General features: G+C 44.8%; 2 protein-coding genes across 13 annotated transcripts in view; one reads left to right on the forward strand and one right to left on the reverse strand.

The window, feature by feature from the left end:
* The window catches only part of LOC125282011 (ral guanine nucleotide dissociation stimulator-like), a 460718-nt gene that overhangs the window by 439657 nt on the left and 2393 nt on the right, over positions 1-18668 (forward strand). The window lies entirely within an intron of this gene.
* The window catches only part of LOC125282996 (ral guanine nucleotide dissociation stimulator-like), a 601545-nt gene that overhangs the window by 286005 nt on the left and 296872 nt on the right, over positions 1-18668 (reverse strand). The gene's annotated exons all lie outside the window — the stretch shown is intronic.

Here is an 18668-nt window from a genome sequence, read left to right on the forward strand (position 1 = left end):
TAGCAATTTGTATGGCCCCTGGACTTGTGGTTTTTGGCAGATAGCAGGAAAGTGTGTATATGTGGGTGCTCAAGGCACGTGTTCCCTGGTGGTTTTGTTTTGGTGTTGAGAGATTGGCTTGCTTCTACTAGAGTCAGGATGATTTCCAAGTCTTGGGGTGACTACTAAAACAGTATTGTGTGAATTGATTCTATGCCTAGCATTAAAGTCATACCTAAATTTAATATGTATTGTTTTGCCTTTGTCCTTTATTTTTTCCCTAAGATCAGAGCTAGATAAAAGTTAGTGTTCAAAGATGGAATTGGTGATATGCTTACTTTCTGCTATGTCTTATGCAGAGTTGGACGCACCTGTAGGCAAATAGAATATTGTGAGCTCAGGGACAGGGACTCTGTATTATCCTGTACGTATCTGTGGGTCCTTCACAGCTTCCTCCTCCTACTGTAGTGGGTTGGCCCTCAGTCATTGGTTTAATGATTGAAGAAGAGTCTGTGCTCCTGCTGAGGGGGCCTTGTGACCTTGAAGTACATGGAAGTTGTTACTAAGGTAGAGAAGAGAATTAGGGACAGACGGGTGGACTTAGGTTACCATAATGTGGACGCGAAGTACAAAGGATGTTTCCACGTACCTCTTCTGGCCCCCATCAGACTGAGTCAGTGGTGTAGCCCTGTGATGGAGAAAATAAAAGGAATGAGCTGGTGGGAAAAAGTGATCTGAAACAGTTTCTTTCTCCTTACATTGGTCAAGTGAAGTTAAAGTTCTAGTTTATAGTCAGTTATAGACTGTGACCCCACTAAATGTACATCAGAGCGCCTGGCCTGGAGCACCTCTCAGTGAGGGAGTCTCCTGTTGCTCCCCGCTGTGCTGGGAGGCTCCAGCCGCCCCCCAGTCTTCTCTCTAATGACTGCTTCAGCCCTGCTCTGGTCTTGTGTCAGTCGCCCCGCCCCGCCCCTTCTGGTGGTTTCTGCTGTGTTGCTGCCTTGTGGTTTTCAATAGCCTTTTCCTGGTTACAATGAGGTTGCACATCTTTTTATACATTTACTGGCCATTCGGATGCACTGTTTTTCGAAGTGCCCATATTTTTCTATTAGGTTATTTTTAAATTGATTTGTAGACTATATATATTCAGAACACACATTCTTTGTTGGTTGTGTATTTTGCTGCTGTCTCTTCCCACTTTGTCATATGCAGTTTCACTGACTCAGTGGTTTTTGTGTGTGTGTTTTTTTTTTATGAATAGAAGTTCTTAAGTTTAATTAGTGCCATTTGTCAGTCTTTTGTAAGTTTTTTGTGTCTTTCCCTGCCCTGAGGTCATGAACTAGTTCCTCATTTATTCTCTAAATGCTTTTATACTTTTGCTTTTAACCTTTAACTTTGTAATTCTCTCAGAATTGGTTTTGGTGCATAATCTGAAGAAGGAATCCAGCTTCATTAACATGTGGACAGGCTAGTTGTCCGAACACCATTCATTGAAAAGAGCATCTTTCCCCCAGAGCTCTGCAGTGCCCCTTTTCTTGGAAATGAAAGGTCCGTGTGTATGTGCATCTGTTTTGGACTTTGTTGAATTCCACTGGTACTGCCCAGTTTAAGTTGCTTCAATTATTTTAGTTTTATAACAGGTCTTATTGTGGAACTCTTCCCACTTGGTTCCTTTTTAAGCATACCTTGGCCCTCCTTGACCCTTTGCAGATCTGTATCTGTTTTAGAATCCCTTGCTGAGTTCCAAGGAATTTCTTCCTGCTGTTGCTTGGGATGACGTCGAACGTGATCAGTGTGTGGAGAGTCGTTTCTTGGTTTGAGTTATTACAAATAAAGCCTTTGAATAATTTTGCTCAAGTCTTCATGTGACCATCGGCTTTTGTTTTTCCTGGAAATGGTTGGGTCTAGCACTGTAATGGCTGGATCCTGTGGTAGGCCTATGTTGGCTTTTTGAGAAAGTGTCAAACTCTGTCCTGGAATGGCTGAACCATTTCATATTCCTCCCAGCCTTGTGTGAGAGTTCCAGTCACGCTGGATCGTTGGGGCAACATTTGGTATGGTTAGTCTTTTAGCTTTTCAGGCATTCCGATAGGTGTGTAATGGTTTTTCTTTGTGGTTTTGCCACCTGTGTATCTTTTGGTGTTCAAATCTTTTGCCTATTAAATTTTTTTTCTTATTGGTGGGTTCTTTATATATTCTGGATACAAGTCTTTGTCAGATGTGTGCTGTGCTTTTCTCTCATGCTATGGTTTGTTTTTGCATTCTCTCTCTCTTTTTTAAAGATTTTATTTATTTATTCGAGGTAGGGAGAGAGAGCGGGATGGGGGCAGGGGCCGAGGGAGAGGGAGCAGCGGACTCCCCGCTGAGCAGGGAGCCTGCTGCCTTTGGGACTCAATCTCAGCACCCTGAGATCATGACCTGAGCCCAAGGCAGACATTTGACTGAGTCCCCCAGGTACCCCTGGACTGTGCTTTTTCAGTGTCCTAGTTAAGAAGTTGTTGCCTAATCCTAGGTCACAAAGGTTTTCTCCTTTATTTCCCTCCATCCCCCTCTAGAAAAGTTTCAGGTTTACATTTAGGTCTGTGATTCATTTTTATTTATGGTGTAGGATATTATTTGTAGGATTCTTAACTTAGTTCTGATTATTTGTAGGAGTCTATTGAGGCACAGAATGAAGATATAGCTCCTTCCAGAGAGCTCTTTTTTTTTTTTTCTTCTTTTTTGCTTCAACCAGTTTAAAGCAGGTTTAAGGCTTGAGGTATTTTGGACCGCCCAGTGCTGTGATTTTACTGGAGAGGTGATTCACCTCTGGTTTCTTTTATCTTGAGCTCTGTAGCCTTTAGGGCCCTGCTTCTGGAGGGAGTGTTTTTGGTTAAACACCCTAAGGGACCCAGCTTTTGATTCTTACTCCTCTTTCCCTGAATGGTTGTAAAAATGAAAGTTGAAAATTTTCAGAATTGGCAAATGACTGCAGGGCAGAGGTGGTTTCTGTGCTTGTTCATCTCTTTGGGTTCCTGATTTCACTTTAATTTTGGCCTGTTCTTTCCTTATTGTCTTGTCAGTTTCTGGTTGATTTTAAGATTTTAAAGTATTCTGTCCATCTTTTTTAGTCTTTTTCAGGGGAATGATTGGGCCAGATAACATAGCCTGTAGTTAAGGATACAGGGAAAAGTGTGTTTTATTTCACTGCAGTGTTTGGAGTCTAGACTTGGATCTGTGTCTCCTGTAGTGGTTGCTAGCCATGTGTGGCTATTTAAATTAAAATTAAATAAAATGAAAAGTTCTGTTTGACAGTCACACTAGCCCCAGTTTGGGTGCTCAGTATGCAGGTGTGGCTAGTGGCTACCACCTCGGACAGTGCAGAGATGGGACATTTTCATCGTCATGGAGCGTTCTCTTACACAGTGCTGGCCGGACTCTTGACTTTTTCCGAAGTCTGCCTAGAGCAGGCACAGCTAGACAGAGGATTGAGCCTCTTTGACAGGCGTATCATGGAGCCTGTCTCTAAGGTGGTGTGGGTTCTCAGACCGGTATAGGTGGGATCATGGGAGGCTGTGGTGCACTGAGTAGAAAACCACTAAGTACTGATATTTAATTTACAAATACCTGCCTAGTGCTTCCTTAGGGTGTCTGTTTCTTTCTTTTTTCTTTAATTTACAAAAAGTAGCAGTAATTTAAAAATTATCAAAATTAAATAGCGAGTCAAAAATTAAATTTTACCCTTAGCTAAAGTCTCAGGTATTAGTAATCAAAGATGTCTAGGTATCATAGTTTGTGTAGAGACGCAGGTCTTTTTAGTAGAAAGAGCATCTTAACTAGGAAACAGGAGGTTGAGGTACAAATACTGGTGCGTTGCCTTTAGTCACGTGACTTCTGATACTGTCTATATAAACTCTAGTATCTGTGATCTTTGAAGCTCTGCGTGCAGTTACTATGTGGGATGGTGTACACATGTAAAGTGCCAGGACAGTTGACCCCTGAACATTGCGGGCCGCCGGACCCTTCCCCATAGTTGAGAATCGGCAGTTAGCACATATTTTGTATGTGTATCATATACTGTATTATAAAAAGGTAAGTTAGAGAAAAGAGGATGTTGAGAAAATTATGAGAAACTACATTTACTATGCGGCATGTATCAAAAAAAAATCTGTGCATACGTGGACCCAGTTGTTGAGGCGTCAACAGTATTAAATACCTGTCTTGTGCCTGGTGTAGTGTCAGCCCCCGGGGGCACAGACAGGAGGGGAGTGAGGCAGTCAGCGTGCAGTGTGATGCCTGCAGTGATAGTGCCAGAGCAGAGTGCTCTGAGGACCTGGAGGGCATGTCCCCGTCACGGTCACGCTCAGAGGTCAGCAAACTTTCTCTGTTAAAGGTCAGATAGTAAACATTTCAGGCTTTGTAGGCCACATAGGGCCTGTCACATAGCTGCCTTTTTTTTTTTTTTTAAACAACCTTTAAAAGGGTAAAAACCTTGATTAGCCCAGAACCATACAGAAACTGGCTGTGGACCAGATGCCGTGACCTCTGCAGGTCTGGCTGTCTGCAGGGATCTGTAGAAAGAGAGTGGAAGGTGGGAAGCAGGCAGGGCCTCGTGGAGGACATGCCCGCTCTAACGGTGCAGAGGCGGGAGAGGCTGGGGTCTGTGAGACTGGATGTTTTTACTAGTGTTTAGGAGTACAGAAAGGGTTGGGTCGAGAAGGAGGTAGGGTTGATACTATTGACAAGATCAGAGCAGCGTGTGGTTGATTCTGACGGGAGCAGATTCCTATGGCAAGCGGGTGGTTAACTAGTACAAGGGTCGGTCAAGGAGCTGTTGCAGTCATGCGCTTCAGAAGGGAGAGGAGCCAAGCCTTTGTCATTAAGGGAATGGCTGCCCGGTGTCTGTCGCCCAGCTAGTAAAGTGATGGGCAAAGTTCAGATGGTCCAATCTAACAGCCTGTGTCCTTTTAATTCTACAATTACGTTGTACACACAAGTGAAGAAGGCCTTAATTAAGGGCGTGACTGAGGAACTGGAGAGAGGGTGATTTGAAGCCTGTTTCTCAGCCAGTCTCCAGGCTCTGACCTGGGAAATGAAGAGCCAGGGCTGAGAGAGGGGGTGTCCAGAGCAATTCCAGGATGGCTCCCAGATTTCTCCCTTGGTGAAAAGTCCATGAAGATCTTTTTGTTTTTAAGTGCTTACTGATCAGACTGTTTGTTGCTTAAGGAGGAAATGCTGTCTCCTAGGTCCATGAACCCCAGAAGCGGTACGCAGAATTGTGTGTATGCACATGAGCTGTTTTCCTGGGGTAGGATGCTTGGGCTTTCGTCCCATTATCAAAAGTGAGCCCAGCCCGAGGCGGGGGCACTCCTTGTTATTGGACTGTGGATGTCTGACACTCTGCCCGGGTGTGAGGCTGTAAGGGAAAGCTAAGCATCCAAATCACAGGACTGTTACTGTAAGTGTCATACATCCCAGACCGCTACATAAAACACAGGCCCATGAAGCTGTCACCTGAGCCCAACTGTACCAACCGAGGTCTACCAGCCAGCAGTGCAGATGTCTCCCCTGGCCTCCGAGAGACAAAACAAGGCCCGGTTTTTGTACATAGAAGGCCAGCCAGGAGAGTTTGGGACTCTCGTTGGCATGGATGTTTCAACATGCTGTTGTACATGAGATGAAGCTAAAGTTTATAAACTATTAGGAATATCTTAACAGTCCCATGGCTCTGAGAGATGGACCAGTGTCACTTTTAGTTGGCTGTGTTAGTTCCAAAAAGGAGTGTAGTTTTTCTGTCCACTCAGAAGTGCGTTGATAGTTAATAGTTGTAAGACAGTACCTAACTCGTCCTGTTACAGTTAGCTCTTCCGTGAACAGATGCAGGAGGAACTGGGCAGCTGGTGGTTTATGTTCGCACCAGGCAGATGAATGTGGTGTCCTGGAGTCTAAACTGGATTGGTTCGTGTTTGACATTAGCGTTATATGTAATTTAGGAATTACAGACTCTAGATTATAGCACTCCGTGCAGAGATTTGCTGTTTTTGGTGATATATGGCTGCCCTATAGAAGTTGAGGCTTAGAGGGGAGCGTTTGGAAATGGGTTTATGTCTGAGAAAGTTTCCCTTTTCCTGTTGACAGGACTGTGACCTCCATTAAGGGCCAAGTGTCATGAATGGCAAAGATCTAAGAAATGATGGAATTCAGTGGTGGTGTAGACGTTAGAAGTGAAAACCCCTAGGCTGTTTAAAATATCACCCTTAAGATTTCAGGCTGGGGATAATTGTGATTCCAGTGTAGGTAAAAAGTTTGGCGTCTCCTTGGCTGTGTCATGGCAAAAAAAAGCTTTGCTTTCTGCTTTGGGAAAAATACATTAGTTGTGTCCTAAGGAATTGACTTGATAAAAGAGGTAGCAGGAGTAACTTAGTTTAAATGCAAGTTGTCTACATATGAATTAATTTTTGTCGGGTGACGGTTGATGATTTGGTTGGTGAAGAGTTGATGTTTGATTTTCGTCTTTGAGTCTGCCCTTTCAACTATTTCATTGGAAATTCTAAACTTTTCCACTGGGTGTTTGCCTCCTTTATTTTTATTGTTTTAGGTAGTCTAGGATTTTAGAGGTTGATCTAAATTTAGGGATCAACTGGTCCGGGGCTCCCACTTTAGAGATGAAGAAATAACAGGGTAAGGCTCCTTGGGTAAATGGCTCCTTGATACTGACAGAGGAGGACTCTCAAGATTCTCTCAGCTGTCTTGACCTTTAGCTCATGGGTGATCTTTTTAGTAGATGAGAAGGGTATGAAGACAGCTTCTAAAACTCAGGTTTCCTATTAACTGTCAGGAGATTGAAAAAAATGGATGTAATTGAAAAATGGGTGAGAAATGGACACCGTTGAATCCGTTGTTCACACTGTATCCAAGTAACTTGTGGTTTGCATTCAGTCATTTATTTCTACATTGTCTTGGATATTTGAGGAATGACAAAACAAATCTCACACGTGTATATAGTCTAAGTTTTAGAAGACTAATAATGCCAGTTGTTCTCACTTCTCTACCAGATTTAGAGCATTGTCCTGAGTCACTCTTGACTCTTGAGCATCTTGTCCTGATGGGGATTCATTAAAAAGAAGACAGTCCTGGGGTGCCTAGCTGGCCCAGTGGGTGGAGCATGTGGTTCTTAATCTTGGGGTTGTGAGTTTGAGCCCCACGTTGTGTGTAGAGATTATATAAGTGAGTAAGTAAGTAAGTAAATTAAAAAAAAAAAAAAAAGACGGTCACTGCCTCAGGAAGCTTTTGGGTACGTCAGTGGTCCTGAAAGTAGTGTATGTAAGAATCACCAAGGAGAGTATATGAGAGATGCAGGCAGGGGGGCCTGGTGCCTTAGTCAGTTAAGCGTCCTACTCTTGTTTTGGGCTTAGGTCATGATCTCAGGGTCATAAGATCCAGCCCTGTGTCAGGCTCTGTGCTCAGTGTGGAGTCTCCTTTCCTGCCCCACCGCCTCGTGATCTGGCTTTTTCTTTCTCAAAAAAAAAATTTTTTTTAATGCAAATGCCTGGTATTATCCCACAGAGATGTTGGATGATCATTGCTGATGTGGAAGCCTGTCACCTGCATTTTATTTATTTTTTATTTTATTTTATTTTATTTGTTTTTTAAAGATTTTATTTATTTATTCGACAGAGACAGAGACAGCCAGTGAGAGAGGGAACACAAGCAGGGGGAGTGGGAGAGGAAGTAGCAGACTCCCAGCGGAGGAGCCTGATGTGGGGCTTGATCCCATAATGCCGGGATCACGCCCTGAGCAGAAGGCAGACGCTTAACCGCTGTGCCACCCAGGCGCCCCTGTCACCTGCATTTTAAACTAGCATCTCCTCGTGCTGAAAGAACACTGCTGTAGTGTTGCTGTAAGGACGTTGTAAATCATCAGGACCTAGAGTTTGGGAGGCCCCCAAGACTACCTGCAGGTTCCGTGGTTCACTAGAAGGACTTAGAGAACTGCGAGAAGCCATTATCCTCATGGTTATGGTTTATTACAGGGCAAGGATGTGGACAGAAGTCAGTGAAGGAAAGGCACACCGGGCGAAGTCCAGGGAAGACCAAGCATGAGCTTCTAGTTTTCCTCTCGCAGTGCAGGTGTGCTGACTTCTCCCAGCACCGATGCTGCCAACCAGGGAAGCTCACCTGAGCCTTGGTGTCCAGGATATGTATTGGGGGTTGTCCCATAGGCACTGCCTACATGGCTGAGTTTAGTCTCCAATCCCTCTGGAGATCAAACTGGTGTCGTGTGTGGCCCAAGGCTCCACCAGAAATCAAATTGTTAGCATGGACTGTCTGGTGTGGCCGAAGGCCCCCAGCTAAACAAAGACCACCTTATCAGGCAGGGGATTCCAAAGGCTCAGAGGTGACTTCCCAGGAGCTGGGCAATGGCCAAATCTTCCCTGGGGCAAGCTTAATCCTTTCCTGCATACAGCCTAGAAAGTAAATTGTTATTCCTGTCATTACTAGGGAGTTCAAGAAATTACTGCTTTTGGGGCGCCTGGGTAACGCAGTCCTTAAGCGTCTGCCTCCGGCTCAGGGCGTGATCCTGGCGTTCCGGGATTGAGTCCCACATCGGGCTCCTCCGCTGGGAGCCTGCTTCTTCCTCTCCCACTCGCCTGCTGTGTTCTCTCTGTCACATAAATAAATAAAATCTTCCAAAAAAAAAGAAAAGAAATTACTGCTTGTAGGTAGAAGATACATTGCAACCACATGTAGTGTAATTTGCCACAAAACTAAAATACCAGAATTTCTGCACCCAAGTGAAGATGTCTCCAGAAGTGTGTCATACTTGACACCTGTCGTAATGTTTTCATCAAGAATTTGAGTAAAGAACAGGAGTTAATGCTGGGAGACCGTTCATTTTTAGAATCAGGATTTGAAAATACTTCGACAGGTTGTAATGAAGTGCTAAAATCAACAAGGTAAAATTTATAAGGAATAAAGGTAAAATGACAGACTTAAGTTAAAAAGAAAAAAACAGCTGAGAAGTTAAAGATATGTGGTATGTGCCTTAGCTGTACCTGGGTTCAGAAGATCTGGGGAAGATGACTGAAACGGATCGGCAGGCTTCTTTGTGAAGGGGCAGATGGTAGATATTTTAGGTTTTGCAGACTAAGAGGCAAAATGAAGGATATTATGTAAGTACTTACATAACAGGAGAGAACACTAATATCTATAAAATTTTTATTGACAGAATTTCAAATAATAATTGAGTATGTATATATATTATAATACAGGTCTAATAAGAATGGAATTTTTTTTCGGGGGAGGGTTGGATAACATGTTTTGTAATTGGAGCTCACAGGTAGTGTTCCGTATCATCACAACCAATGACAAATGTTCAGTCTCGGGGCTGATCTGCACGGAAGGTTACAGATGTCATCTCTGACAGTGTCTGCATACTCGTAGGTGCTCTTGCACACTGATACCAGTTCGGAAGCATATCATTTCAGTTTAGTGTATTCATCGTTTGGCAGACATCGATAGAATTCCACTAGATTCTTTTTGATGTTTGCCTTTCCGCACGTCATTACAGCGCAGATTCCTCTCTCCGATTGATGGTCTGATGGAAGTGCCTCAGTTGCTCGGTGAAGTGGGTTTGAGATACGTGAATTTTCATTGTACTTGCATTGAGGTTTGAGAAATGCCGCTGGAACTGTAGTTTGAGCTCAAAACACATCTGCTACACGTTTGTGTGGAGACACAAATCCACTTCTCTCTTTAACTTTTAATTTTTTTCATTTTTAATTAGCCTCTATGCCCAGCGTGGGGCGTGAACTCCACCCTGAGGTCAGGAGTTGCACGCTCCTCCGAGTGAGTCAGCAGGCGCTGCTCTAACTTGTGGTGGCGGGGGAGCCGTGTGGCCGCGTCGGACGTTGCTTGTGAGTAAGATGCTTGCAGCCACTGAAATGCCGTCACTGCCCGAAGTCCCTCATATGAGCGCTGCTGTGCCTTGTCAATTTAGGCTGAGCTCATGAAGAAATGTTAACATGTAGGAGCAAAAGCTAATTTCCGAAGCAATTGAGTGTTTGGTAATAGTGATGAGTAAAGGGGGGGGTCTTTTTCAAGTAGATTTCAGTCTTGGCTCTGTGCTTGAAAAGTCACAACAGAGCCTTGCACAAACCATTGAACTGCAGTGTGGTAGGACAAGTCAGGCTATTTCATGAGGTTGCCGTTGGTGCTACTGGCTCAGTAACACATGATGGGTTCGAATACTTTCCACAAAGCTCCTGCTCATGAATGATAGACTGAATAACCATAGTTTAAATGCTTTAAGCAACTTATATTTTCATTATTGTATATTTTCCAGCTAACCCTTTTTCTGCTCTGCAGATATTTTTACTGTCATAAGTTATAATGTGTCTTAGCAGATTGTACTCCAGGTTGTATTAAATCAGGGTTTTCTTAATATCTTTAAAAGTGTTCTCACCAGCAGTTCCACACTGACTGCCCTCAGAGGCCCCTTCTTCAGTCCCATTGACCCCTTGAACAAACAGCCTAGCAGTGTGGGGAACACCAGTTGGCTCAGTCCTTCGCCTCGTTCCTTCACTGACTCTCTGTTGTCATCCATGTAAGATGATGGACCATTTAGGGTTTGGAGCAGAGAAGCGATGCCGTCTGATCTAGGCTTGGAATCGGTCTGCCGTGGTGAGCGTGTATGCTAGGGTGGCAGGGCTGGGAGCGGGGAGGCCTGTTCCGGAGTGCTGTAGTCATTTCGGTGAGGGATGGTGGCTCCGGTCACGATGGTGTTGGTGAGCATGATGGCGAGGGGACAGCGTCTGGGCCTCTTTTGTGGGAAGAACCAACATTACTTGCTGACAAGACCGGATGGGGAATGTGGGAGGAAGACAGGCGGCAGGGATGACGTCCGTTGTTTCTCGCCTCAGCAGCTGGAAGGCGGACGTTGTCATGAACGGAGAAGGCTGTGTGTAGGAAGGTTTGTGGAGGGGGCGGGCCAGTCAGCACCTGGGCTTGGAGGTGTCGGACGTTTCACTGAGTTCTCTTCGGTGATGCCCCACTTCCCCAAGGGGCCTACAAGCAGGCCCGGCAGAGGGTACACCTGCCAGGGTTTGGTCAGGAAAACCCGGGCCATTCTCGACAATTAGTCGTACGGGGAATTAGAATCCATCCCTACCGCTGGGAGGGCTGGCAGAGTTGAAGAGAATGATGTTTCTCTTCATTTTGCCCACGTTGCCTCTTATTAGCGTTCCCTGCCCGCCGCCCTGAGCTGTAGCAGGAAGGGGTTTTGGGAGAAGTAGCTCTGCCGTCTCGGTGATGCGCAGGAGCAGGCCGCGGTGGGGCTGCGGTGCAGAGTGAACAGCGGTCAGTCCAGCGCAAGGCCAGGCAGTCGGGCTGAGCTGGAGGGACAAGTTTTAGCTTTGTTAGCATAGAAGCAGCATTTGAATGAGCTTGCCTGGGAGGTAAGCATAGCTGAGAGGAGAAAGGACAGAGCCCTGGGCGACTCTGGAAGGAGGGAGCCATCGGTGGGGTAAGAAGAAAATCACGAGAACATGAGTGGGAGATCAGCTCTTGTCAGTTGTCGAAAGGACGAGCCCTGGGCTCTAATGATTGGATTGAGCAGTGCAGAGGTCGTTGGTAGTCTTAGAGGGAGAAGTTCGTGGAGTGGTGGGGGCCAGAGCCAGTGGGTTTAAGAGAGAAAAGGAAAAGAAGAATTTGCGATATCGAGTATGTTGTGTGTATGCTTGTTTGTGGAATTATTTGTACAGTAGTTGTTTTAAAGTCCCTCTGGGCTGATTGTCATATTTGTTCCCTTCTTGATATTGGCTTGTGTTGATTTTCTCCTCCCACGGGAATTGACGCTTTTCTGGTTCTTCCTATGCTGAATAAGTTTGGGGTGTGCCCTCCCCATTTAGGATATCATGCAAGGAGACTTTCCATTGTATGGAAATCTGCTGATTTTGGTCGTGGTTTAAATCCAGTCTTGCTTCCTAATCCCCCGCTGCAGTTTACTTTTCAGAGTGGTCAGAGAGCTTCTGCAGTTACTCTTTCCAGCCTTCCTAGTTGCTCTTTCTAGGAGAGGCAGGAGGGGATGTGCTTCGTCTTCCTTACCTAGATCTGGGACCCTTCGCTTTGCAAACTGCTTCCATTTGTCCAGGTAGTGATCTCCAGTTCCACCGAGGCCAGTGATGCCCGCACGACTGTGTCTCTTGATCACTTATCACTCCCAGGCCTTGCAGGAGATTTCCTGCTAAGTACTGCACGCATTTGGTTCATGGGTCCTTCCTTTGGTGCCTCTCTCAGGTAGACAGAATGACCCTTAGGTATACCTTAGTAGCCCATTCGTTCATTTGTGTACAATTGAAGCATTGTCTTGTCTTGAATATGTTAACTGTGCCTATTAATTAATTTGAGTAGAATAGTGTTTCTTTCGTATTTTTAATGAGCCTTTGCGCAGTGGCATTTTCTATGGATATTATTTACAGTGCAGAACAGAATGGTGGTTAAGAGGATGGGTGTTGGATAGGTCTTGCTTTGAACCTCAGATTCGATTCTTATTCCCTGCATGTTGACCAGGTTCCTTAAGCTCTAAATCTGTTTTCTTATCTGTTAAGTGGAGATTATCATAACTCTTTGACAAATGTGACAGAACATAGTTCTTAGTACATGGCTAGTTAGGGAAGGATCAGCCTGAGGTTCAGCAAATACAGTTCCCAGTGATGTAGTTATTTCTGTTGTGGGGATTTAAAAGCTAATCTTATTCCCTGATGAGTTTGACCAGCGTATCTAAGAAGTGCAAGCAGTTGGTATTCACCGTGTACTCTGCATGTAGAACGGGCGATTTATTGTTGTTGTTGTTGTTCCTAATGCCGGTTTTTCAGCAATTAGTAATATTGCCTCTTCATTTCCCTAATGTATTCACATCATCAGTAGCTTACTACCGGTTGGACCGCAGACCCTGTACCATGCGCTGGCACACAGATGAATGGGATGCAGTGACCTATGACCTATGAGCTGCTCCACTGTCTAGTATTAGAATGTGTTTGACTAGAAAATTATTTTGAAGCGTAAAGAAGCTTTTGTTTGCCCAGATAACTTTCATAATCATGTTTGCATTCTTTATACATTTTTGGTTTTTCAGAAAGTTTCTTCTGACCTGTGTTCTTCAGAGTACAGGTTACTACGGCTTGCCTGAGTGCAGAAACCTTTGGTACACTGAGCTTAGAGGAAGGGACACCTGTGTGAAGTGGTTATATATTTTGGACATTAGAGACCTTCACAGATAATTTAAATGGTTAGATGTTGTGCATTGAGAAACAGTGGTTTGGGGCTTTATTTGGCAGTTAGCATCAAGCGGACCATTTCCTGCCAGGGGCTCAGCCTGCATGGTTAATTCAAGCCAGAGATCTTCTAATATGGCAGTGTGTCGTGTTGACTGTTACTCAGCTTCAGAAAGAATCTTTCTGTCATGTTTGCTTTGGAAAGCCCAAATCATGTCCATTGTTTTAACAGTAATAATATCTGGGTAACTTGGGAAGCCAGAATAGCATCATGATTCTAAGGTAAGCTGGTGTTTGAATGCCTGATCTCTCTCTCCCTTGTCTGCTGTGTGACCTTGGAAAATGTCTTAAGTTTTTTTGGACTTTGTTTTCTCACATGCAAAATGGAACAAGAGTAGTAATCAGTTAGGGCTGTGAGGATTCCAGAGCTGGTGCTTGTAAAGCACTTGGGAGAGACTGCTATGACACCACACCCTCCGCAGATGGCAGGTTGTCACTGTTGTCCGGGTGAGTGAGAGGCGGGTGTCAGGGACTGTCCAGGTTGGACTGTGCACTGAAACGAGACGATTAGAAGCAAAGTGATCGTGTGGAGTATGTTACCTGTTCAGGAAGCATAGATTCAGAGTGTGTTGTGACTGGTGGGAAATTCTCATTTGCATGTTAGGGGGAAGAGAGTTCAGAGTAGCCTGAGGACCCCGTGTACGTATAAATGTCCCCACTTATGCCAGAAACGTAGAGATTGTCCATCTTACAAATACCTTCAAGGAGCTGGCAATTTATTTCATTGTATAATGAGCCAAGTTTAATTTTTCTTTGTCTGGAGCAAAAGAATTTAAGCATTTTAATTATAGGATTGGAGAAATACCTAGTTTTCTGCCCTAGTTGAACTAGTTCAAATTGTTATGCTTGTATTTTAGTAGTTCCATGCTGGACGTGGCCCTAAGCTGCCCGCAGTTCAAATGGTAGACATCCAGCAGGTCCAGTGTTGATAAATGCGGTGTTGCTATCTGCTTGAATTCTCCTTAAAATAGAAACTAGAGTGAGGAGCAATTATAAGGCCCTCAAAGCCAGTGTATACGCTCATGTATTCATCATTAGGTCATTCACGCATCAAGTGCATGTGTTCTGATCGTGTGTTTTAGGTGTTCGGTCCAGTGCGCGCTGTTGGTTATAGAGTGGCGAACAGAAACCAGACGTGGGGAGTAACTGGGCTGTCTTGTGTTTGCGGTTAGTGAGGAGAATAAAGCCAGTTCCAGCGGACTCTCAAGATTTCCCTGAATGACATTTTCAGGTTTATACTCCTAACAGACAAGAGGCAATAAACAAACAAACAAACAACGACAGTAGAAAAAGAGGGCTTTTAAAGAGCAAATGGTACTCACCTGCTGCAGGCACTGGGGCTTTTTGACCTTCACTTTGGTTTTATTTAATAGTGCTTTAAATATTTGTCTGGGATGGCGGTGCTGAGGCTGTGGAACTTAGGCTGTCGTTGTCCCCAGAATCTTGCTGTTTGGGTGGAGGAAGACACTGACAGGCCAGATTTAACATCTGCTCTAGTTTGTTGCACAGGAAGCTCCACCACCGGAGAGTCCTGCGTCTCTCACGTCTATTGCCTTGGGGCCTGGGGCCTGGGGCCGTGCATGGCATTTGTCAGCCACTCCACAGATACTGGTGTCATGTGAAGGCGTGCTGAGGGGGACAGGAGAGAGGTGTCTCACCTGGGGGAAGGGCACGGCTCCCACCGCACATGCGTCCAGGTCATCCCGGGGAAGAAGGTCCAGGTGGAGGAGGTGTCGAGGAGGGCACAGGTTGTTCTGTACACCGAAAATGGCTTAATGTTGCTGCTTTGTAGGATTCACGGGAGATAGCATGACAGTCAGACTGGGCTTGATCATTCAGGGACCGACAGGTCATATCAAGGAGTTGGGATTTCCTCTTCTTCAAAAGGAGTAATTCTAAAGTACTAGAAACCAGGTGTACTGATACCCAAGCCGGCACCCTTTTCATATTACACAATGCGTACAATGTCAAGCAAGTGTCATCAGGTCTTGGGTTCCATATCCATTAGTGATAGCCGGACTATTAAAGTTCTGTAAGCCCCTGGTGAACTTTTCATCTTTTGGGGAGAGTGAGGATATAGGAGAAATATTTGTTTTCTCAGGTGTGAAAAAAAGTTGAAACTCTTTAAAGGCAAGCAAGGTCCATATGTCTTTGAATTCTAGTTCTCCGGAAGGATAGCAGGTATGTGTAGTAGATACTCAGTACCCGAATAAATGCAAAAAAATACAAAAAACCCTTTGCTTTTGTGTATACTCTTGTAGCAGGCGTTGTACTGGACTCTGCAGGGTGATAACTGGATGAGAAATGATCCTCTCCAAAAGGTCTTTACAGCCGAGGAGGGGAGACAGAGAAGTCAGTCAGTGATGATGGTACAGTGGGTAAGTCCTGTGATAGAGGTGCGCCCAGGGCATTATGACAGGTACTCATCTTTCTTCAGTCCCCCACATTCTTTTTTTTTTTTTTTAAAGATTTTATTTATTTATTCGACAGAGATAGAGACAGCCAGCGAGAGAGGGAACACAAGCAGGGGGAGTGGGAGAGGAAGAAGCAGGCTCCCAGCGGAGGAGCCTGATGTGGGGCTCGATCCCATAATGCCGGGATCACGCCCTGAGCTGAAGGCAGACACTTAACCACTGTGCCACCCAGGCGCCCCATCAGTCCCCCACATTCTTAACCCTTTTTATACCTATTGTAATTTACCCCCTACCCCAGACCTATTTTCCCCATACCTTCCAGTAGCCTCTTAGTAATTTTTCTTCATGGTCATACAGACTCATCTCTTCTTCACATTTGATTTCTGGCAGACAGTTTCCTGGAGATCTCCGTTCTCTTCTTTTCTGAGCTGCTTGCTCCTTCTGTCTTTTATTGTGTTGTCCCTGGATGTTCCTTTGTTCTCATCGTTTGGCTTTTGTCCACAGTTGGATTTTATGTTTGTGGCAACTCTTGTCTTTGTCTTTCTTCACTGAGTTCTTCCTTTTGGTGGCGTTAATTACTTTAAAAAGATAGTACAGTGTTTTTGGGCAAGTTGAAGACAGCCTTCAGCATTCCCTCCTCTTGAGCAACACTGCTCCGGCTTGGACTTGTTTCTCTCTCTCCTGGTGCACAGCCACCATTCTGGAATCTCCCTTCATCGTCGTCCTGGGGATTCCCTTATCCCTTCTGATGGAAGCTCATGCCTTGCTCATTTTTTGTTGATGCTCGTGTTTTGGTGGAAGACTTTCTCCAGGGGCTTTCTGACATAGGATGCTTAGGAGGCAAACCTTTTGGGACCATGCATGATTGAAACTTGATTGATGGTTTTGCTGGGTATAGAGTTCTGTATTGGAATTCATTTTTGTTCATAAATTCAAAGATTGCTCCATTGCCTTCTTGTTTTCATGTTACTGTTTTAGAATTCAGAAGCTATTCTCATTTTTCCTTCGTATGTAACTTGTTTCCCCTCCCATCTTTAGAAGCTTGTAGGAGTTTTACAATTTGTCCAAGTCTTTTGAAATATCGTGATGGTGTACCTTGTGTGGTCGGTTTTCATCCACTGTGCTGCATATTCAGCGGGTCCCTTCATTCTGGTAACTGGGAGTTTTCAGTTCTGGGAATACTCTTTGGCATTACTGTGCTGAGGTTTTCTCTCTTGCTTTTCCTTATTTTGTTTTTCTGGAAGTCTTATTATCCGGAACTTGGCTGTCCTGGGCAAAGGTTGTAATTATCTTAATACCTTTTTCTTCTTCTTCTTCTTCCTTCCTTTGCTCCTCCTTTTCTGCCTTTTTTTTGGGGGGGGGGCTTTTTTATTCTCTGTTCAGGGAGAACAGAGAGAAACTTTTCTTTAGTTTATTATTTCTGATTTCAGAAAGGTTCTTTAGATTTCCAAGGGCTCTTTTTCTATTTTTCTAGAAGAACATCCTGTTTTTCTTTATTGATTGCAGTGTTGTCTTACCTCTATATTATTGATAGTTTGTATAGTCTCTGTTTCTTTTAGGTTGTTTCCTTCCTTCACCTGTCTGACGTGGTGGGGCCCTTTGACTTTTACATCAGGGTATTCTGGGTGGGCCATGTGTTGGGGGTCCCCAGGGTTAGTATCTTTAGATCTGTCTTTTGGAGCTGATCAGATTCCCCAGAAATATTCTCCAGTCCCTTTCCGGCACAATTCTGACTTCAGAATCTGGAAGCCAGCGGTGTGCGTGTGTGGTCTGTTGTAGGAGAGCTGGAGAATTCACTGTTCACTGTATATACGGTCATTAAGTCCAGGTCTGTTCAGTGCAGCTGGGCAGGGTGACTTCAGTCCATAGATGCCTCTACTTTTCTGGGGAATGCCCCCTCCCATCTTCTTTCAGAGTGAGGGGGCGTCACGTTGTGCCTGGTGTTGAGGTTCTGGTTTCAGCTTCCATGGCCTTCCCCGGCTCCTCTGTATTTGGGGCTATGCCTTCTTTACCCCCGTTCTGTCTACACTGCTGCTGCCACTTCTGGTCTTCTAGGACACTGCTGTGCAAGTGGAAGTGGTTCCCGTGTGTTCCACTGCTGATTTGGGACCTGGCTTTCTTGGGCCTGCTGACTCATTTACTCTACTTCAGTCTTTTATAGTTTCTGTCTCCTCCAGGTTTCTTCTTTTTACTTTTTTGTTTGGGTTTCAATCTTCCATGTTAGAAGATTTCCTCAGTACTTCAAAAATCTTGGCTTTTTTCTCCTTTCAGTTCTCCCTGTGCTGTTTCAAACATTTTTTAAAAAGATTTTATTTATTTACTTATTTGAGGGAGTGAGTGTTTGCACAGGAGAGAGAGCAGAGAGCACAAACGGGGAGGGGCAGAGGAAGAGAGAGAAGCAGACGCCCTGTTGAGCAGGGAGCCTGACCTGGGGCTCCATCCCTGGACCCTGGGATCATGACCTGAGCTGAAGGCAGATGCTTAACAGACTGAGCCACCCAGGCGCCCCTGTTTAGAACATTTTTAAAAAATATCTCTTTAGTATAGTTTTGATGGAAGGCAGTGGAACAGATGTCTATACTCTGTCATTGTATCGTGCACTTATTAGCCAACCACACCCTGTTAATTTATGATTTTTGATATGTTTGAATAGTTTCCAGTTGCTTCACATGTATTTCTTTTCTTTTTTTTTTTTTTTTTTAAGATTTTATTTATTTATTTGACAGAGAGAGATACCAGTGAGAGAGGAGACACAGGCAGGGGGAGTGGGAGAGGAAGAAGCAGGCTCCCAGCGTAGGAGCCTGATGTGGGGCTCGATCCCAGGACTCTGGGATCACGCCCTGAGCCGAAGGCACACGCTTAACGACTGAGCCACCCAGGCGCTCCTTCCTGTGTGTTTCTTAAGTAGAAATAGTTTTGAAGACAGGGACGTGGTGCCCTCTTCTCACCCCTCATCCCAGGC

The sequence above is a fragment of the Ursus arctos genome, unplaced genomic scaffold (genome assembly GCF_023065955.2).
Source record: "Ursus arctos isolate Adak ecotype North America unplaced genomic scaffold, UrsArc2.0 scaffold_16, whole genome shotgun sequence".
In the NCBI taxonomy this organism is placed as follows: domain Eukaryota; kingdom Metazoa; phylum Chordata; class Mammalia; order Carnivora; family Ursidae; genus Ursus; species Ursus arctos.